General features: G+C 42.2%; 1 long non-coding RNA gene and 1 pseudogene across 2 annotated transcripts; one reads left to right on the top strand and one right to left on the bottom strand.

Moving 5' to 3' along the window:
* Positions 1-26: 26 nt before the first annotated feature.
* Positions 27-2,587, top strand: LOC119302291 (annotated as a pseudogene).
* Positions 2,588-3,727: 1,140 nt separating this feature from the next.
* LOC119302292 lies at positions 3,728-6,163 on the bottom strand. Of its 2 annotated transcripts, none has more exons than XR_005147444.1 (2): positions 5,586-6,163; positions 3,728-5,500 (listed from the first exon to the last, which is right to left on the bottom strand). It is a non-coding gene; the product is annotated as an uncharacterized LOC119302292 (long non-coding RNA). The 2 variants fall into 2 exon arrangements; XR_005147443.1 differs by having other exon boundaries at positions 5,603-6,163.
* Positions 6,164-6,262: the final 99 nt, after the last annotated feature.

Raw genomic sequence — 6,262 nt, 5'->3', positions numbered from 1 at the left:
CGGCCGCGGCCACCGCCGTCAACCCAGTCTCCCCCTACTCAGCGACGCCAGCAAGAGTCATCCACGCCTGTGACAACAAAGGTAATTCACCACCCAGGTTCATTGATCCTTCATTCTCTACTTTCTCCTCACCTCAATTTCTCTCTTCTAGCTCAGATCCAACAAATCACGCATGGACGACATGGACATTGGAGCTGTATGTGATGAGGGATCTTCAGCCTCGGCATTATCAAGGACAACAACACCTGAACCCAGGGTAACATTCTGAATCCCTATTGTAACTCATTTCTCAGGGGAAGAGGTTCATGTGAATAGTGCAAATATTTTCCGTGAAACAACCATCCTCCAAGAAAACAAACTATATCTGCATACATACATCACATATCTTCATGTTGTATACCTTTCGGAAGTGGGAGGCCACTTGATCACACTTAATCCACAAATTTTTACTGGCTCGTTGGCTATCACCCACCTAACCCTGTTGGCATTAAGTGATATGTGGTGGGACGCCCATTATCAGTCCCACCTGCAGCCTGTGGAAAAGATCATGCGGCCTTGTGCCTGGATATGCACGAGTGAAAATACTGCAGTCTGCGTGAAGCAAGTACCTAATCACACGCTTCATTCCAAGCCCCTGTCCACTTATATTAAGTGTTTGTGATAAACCCTGACTAATACCATCCAAACATGATGCCGACAGTGGTCGAGCAACTATTCGTGTAGCCCTGGATATACAAATGAGCAAATCGGAACAAAATTGGTGCTTTAGTTCCGCATCCCTCCCAGCTCCCACATTGCTGATTGGTTTCTAGCGTGTGCACACAAAATGTCTCCCCTTTTACAGTTACCACTTCGATAGGTTACACACAGTTCATTATCCCTGAGTAATTTGCTCCTAAAGATTTCAGATTTCAAAATGTGCCACTTTAATATCTGTTATGCGGCCTCTATTACACATAATTTGGTCCTAGAGATGTCAGGTTTCACAATGTGCCATCTTAATGTCTGATGTTCAGCCTCTGTTACACATGATTGAGCTTTTGCCCTTGTGTCTTCGATTTTTCTTTCACAGGTTCTTAGTGTTGAAAGCATTATTGTTCTACATTTTAGCCGTACTAGTCATGCCACTCTTTTTTTCCTTACTCTATAGCTAAAGCATTAGTGAGAATGTTTAGGCTGAATTTTCACTTTGTAGCACTTATTCCATGTGAGGCACATAACATATTTCTGTCATCCGGAAATAATAGTGTCATCTCAACTTCTATAGAAGAATCAAGCAGACATAGCTACTGATTTTTGATGTCACCATAAATAATATGGACATTTGTTCTCTATCCTGATTGTGCTGAGTTGCTATCGATTTATTAGTTGTAGTGACAAAAGAAACTTGAAAGGGTGAATTTTTCCAATCCATGCTGTGCTTCCAACTCAGAAGACTGGAAAAAATATAATTCTCTTTGACCTCTCTTTCACTAATCCTTTAGGAAATGTTTGAAATACTTCTTCCATATTCAGATGCAATACATATAGTCAGTGACACGCTTTTGAATTCATATAGACAGTTCATCATAGAAAATATAGTGCACTATATTTTGCGTTATATATGCATTTAGAATACATCATTACTATTTTATCAATCATTCTTACTGGTTTCTAATCATGATATTTGGCATACCATTACTTTTCCTCTACAGGAAGATGACTACCTGATAGTAATTCCTTATGCCCACATATTTGACCTTATGCTAAAAGCTTTGAAGTTATCCCCTGCAAGTTACTATCACAAGATATGTCCGGGCGGCAAGAATCGTGGGACGGTTACTTTCAATTCTTCCTTGCAATTGCTTGATGGTTTGCTTGTTCTGACCTCAATATCGGGTGCAATTTTAGATGGCTATGAAGATGCAGAAGCTATCACATCTATTAGGTACATGGAAAATGCATACGACAGAGAAATGAGAGACTACCACTACACCCATGTCAAGAGGCTAGAAAATGAAGTCAAGCATCTGGTCAGATGGTTAGTAGCAGCGAACAAGACAATCAAGAAGCTATGCAAAGGGTGGTACTACGCCGTCAAATATATGAGTTAGTATTCTACTCAAATACAAAACACAACGACTGCTCGACACTTGAAAGGGCAGCATAGCACCAAAGGGGTTATGAAAGCATCACTTGCAAGCATTGAAAAACTGACACAAATGCTGCCGTGTATTGGTACGAAGTCTGAACAGCGCCTGGAGACTACAAGAGATAGCTTTTGGTAAACTTCCATGTGCTCTAGATGCACCATCAACAACAATACATGCCTTTTGCGCATAGCTTGTCGCTTTAAGAACATCTAATTTGGCTCTATGATAGAATGAACCTTACCTGTGGTCTCCAACGATGCCATACGTTGTTTTTGTACAACTACCGCCTATATTATAATCTATGTAACCCCAGATGCTATTACTGATGGGCACCACATCCATCTACTAATCTCATGCACGATAGCATTGTAAATATTGTATGTACCAATCTGCCCTTAAATATACTAGTTGACTGCCCGTGCGTTTCCACAGCTCCTTAAGCTTTTTGTCATCTCATAGTGTAGACATAATGCATGTTAAAAATCACACACACACACACACACACATATATATAAAATATAGACATGTAATATTCTAGAAACAATAAATTTGACTTCGCTTGAAATGTATATTTTAATGGATGCTCGTGCGCGATGGTCCGGAACATTTATAAATGCAATAAGCTCTTGCAATTTGTAGTTTAAGATTGCACCCAACCAATATCGATGATTTTTTTTGCATCAGTTTTGAAACCACCACATATTCCTGCAATTTTTCTCCTCCAATACAAGTGCTTCCTTCTCAATCGCCCAGACATGAGCAAGACAAGGTATTGTCTTTATCCTCCCATGTTTTCATTCGTACCTCTCAAACTATCTCTACACAACCCCTCTCCTCCTCCGACCAACCCACGACCTCTAGAACCAAGCTCCCACCTCTGTCCTGCAGGTCCTTCCGGACGCTACTTGGACAAGAACAACTTTTCCAGTGCCTCCTCGATTGTCGATGGCACCAGCTTCACCTACTTGGTCTCAACCAAGCTTGTCGGCACCACCATGACTGTGGTGCCTTCTTCTGTTGTTCATCTCCCCCCAAATAACTTATCCCCATGGCGCTTCTCAGATGGTGTTTACTTCTACAAAGTCTTATTATATCTGCACTGCATCAATATTCTGAAGTGGACATAAGATGTATGAATGGAATAACTCAAAGGTGTGGTAGGGATCGTCTTCTCCTTTCAATGTAAAATACAACCAAATTTGGCAAATTAACTCAGATGTACACCACCCGCCTTTTTTCAGATATAGACAAATCCATAGAACTCACATGAATGACAAATAAAACTCTCAAAGGCTTATTGTTGCAAATACCTAGGGAGAAGACCAGAGTAGGGGCATGGCGGACAATCAGAGTCGGAAAACTAACGGCTACAATAAAAGAAGATGAACAGATGATCACCAGAGTCTATTTGGCCCGCTCAGAACCTGGACTACCTAAAAAAGGCTAGCAGACTGATGGCTGGATGGTTTTGGCTTCATGCTCACCATGTAGGAATGATGTGTATATGTTTCTTTGTCTACAACATGAGTAGTCAATACACTGCTCAGTTTGGACACGTTCAGTGTTCATGTAGTTGACTCCAGTAAGAAACATACTTGAGTTACAATTTTAATTTTTAATATAAATGCACACCAATAATAGCATAGTACAACTAACTGACTACTTCCTGGCACAAATCACATTTTCAGCACCGATACAAATCAAACCCAAGCTATAGCCTCATAATCAATCCCGGGCTCCAAGCTCACCCCTGAAGACCATGCCACCACTCATGCCAACGAGAGGTGGACGTAAGATTCAGAAGCAAGTAAAGCCTTTATGGCCTAGCAAAATGAATTAAGTTGGGCAGTGGATGACAAAGTTTAAAGCACAAAGAGAATTGATCATACCTTTGCCATCATATTAATTATTGAGCAGAACTTAATATGCTAGTAGTTTGAAAAAAATGAAGGTGTTGCTTATGCTTGATCTTACTCTAGAAGATACTACGCACCCTTCTAGCTCCCTTCGAAACGAACTGTTCAAACATTACATTACTCAAAAGGAGCAAATGTTTTATTCTCGAAAAGAGTGTATAACAAAATATTCTAACAATGCTAGGTATTGAACAAGTTCATGGCAATTATAATTGAATTGTTCAGCCTTATTACATCGCTTTTGTGACAACTGCACCTATAGTAAATATGATAACAAAATAGGAATGTGCATACTAATTGGTTAAGAATGTGCATGCCAATAAAGGCAGCTAAAATACTACAATGGGAAAAATATTGTTGAGCGCAAAAACTACTGCAAATTCATTCAAAAACACATGCAGGCTAACACGTCAAATACTTTTAGCAGAATAGTACTTGCCCAAAATTGAAAAGATGTGTGTTGTCCCCTTTCCCGAAACATATTTGCATCTCCCACAAGTAAAAAAACTCTGAAGGATATGGGAACGGTAAGAAGATGTCTCCATTCAAAACATGGGTTAGTCATAATAGGACACTTGTGTGATAGCCTATAATCTGAAGTGAAATCATTCATCGGATGTAAGTCAACTGCCTATATGAATGTGAAATATATCAAGGTCCATGCGGAGGAAATATTATAAAGTTAGAAACAACAACACCACCATTAGAGATCATGAGAAGCATGCCATGCATGAACAAACATGAGAGAAAACCACATTCTTTGACCTGTTGTCCCCTTTCTGCTTCGATCGTTCATGTGAATTAGAATCATCAATCAGCTCAGTAGGGCATGTCCACATGTACCTATGAAGTTAATCGGAGCGAAAAGATGGACACACATCACCTCTGTCCGGGAATTTTAGAGTGCAAGCACATTAGGAATTTGGAAGTTGGAAAAGAAAATCACAAATCCCAGTTATGCAGCTACGTCAGTTCCTTTACTGCATGTTTTAATCATGACTGTCTCACGCAATGTAATATAGTGGAAGACAGAATAAAAATGTTAAACAAGAGAGAGAGAGAGAAATGCACCAGATATATTCAGCAATTTAGGTAATACCGTGGTACACGAAAGATGGATCGCACCAGCCATTTGAAGCAAACAATCGTCACAATGTGCAGGAACACCATATTCCTCTTGGCTTGCAACGCAAAAAGCAGGGCTCCAGCATATTAATACAATTTCAAATGTGAACATCACAAAGCAAACAGAAAAGTATGCATATCATCAACATACTATATGGATCCACTACAACATTGGAAGCAAAGAAGTACTGTCAGCAGTGAGGGGCCAAGATGCCATCAAACCTACACCCGTAAAGCATGTCATCCAGCTCACCTTTGACGAAGATATCCACAGATTCCCGCCTGATCCATCAGGGAATCAACGGGGACCTCCTTGGTCACCCTATTCTGCATCATTTATCCAAAATTCAACACAAAACTCAAATTGCAGACCAAAAAGGCACACAACAACAGCCGAAGAGCTAAATTATACTCGGAAGCAAGACCCACAGCCTTGAGATTGTCATGCCTGAAGAGGCAGAGCGCGGAAGTAGTGACACAGTTGGAGTTGACCGCCAAATTGACACCGCATGTGAGCACGATGGCGCCCATCTTTGGGGCATTCCGGCAAGCACCCTGCCCACGCTGCCAAATGCGTACTTCTCCTCCTCCTCGACATCCACCATAGCTCGGATAACCCCGACCTCCCTCCCCGCCGTTGCATTCTCCCGCGCAACACCTCCTACCACATGACCGCTTCCGTCGTGGTCTTCCATCTCCAGTGTTGGCGGGCTGCAGAGGAGATCGGATTTCGGGCCTCCGCCATCACCGCCATCGCATGAGAGAGATGGCGGGGTGCAGCAGCGGCGGCGCTGGGATGTACCGCGGTGAAGCACGATGCAGTGGTGGAGATAGGGAGGGGGGAGATGGGCGATGGCGGCGGCCGTAGCGACCGCAGTGGATGTAGTAGGAAGGAGAGATGGAAAGGAAGGGGACGGAGTGGTTTGGGCTTGCGGGAGGGAGCGAGGAGGTGGAGAACGTGTGGGTTCTTTGGGCATTGAACGTGCAAGAGACGGGAACGATGGCGAGGGGTCGGGGTAGATTGGATCGTGGGACGGGTGTTGGTGGGGTCATGGTTGTTTTATTTTTCCTTTTTTTCTCGTTGCTTTT

This window comes from Triticum dicoccoides, chromosome 5A (genome assembly GCF_002162155.2).
Source record: "Triticum dicoccoides isolate Atlit2015 ecotype Zavitan chromosome 5A, WEW_v2.0, whole genome shotgun sequence".
NCBI classification, from domain to species: Eukaryota; Viridiplantae; Streptophyta; class Magnoliopsida; order Poales; family Poaceae; genus Triticum; species Triticum dicoccoides.
The sequence above is the reverse complement of the archived record's forward strand: the minus strand, read 5'-3'. Positions and strand labels throughout refer to the sequence as shown.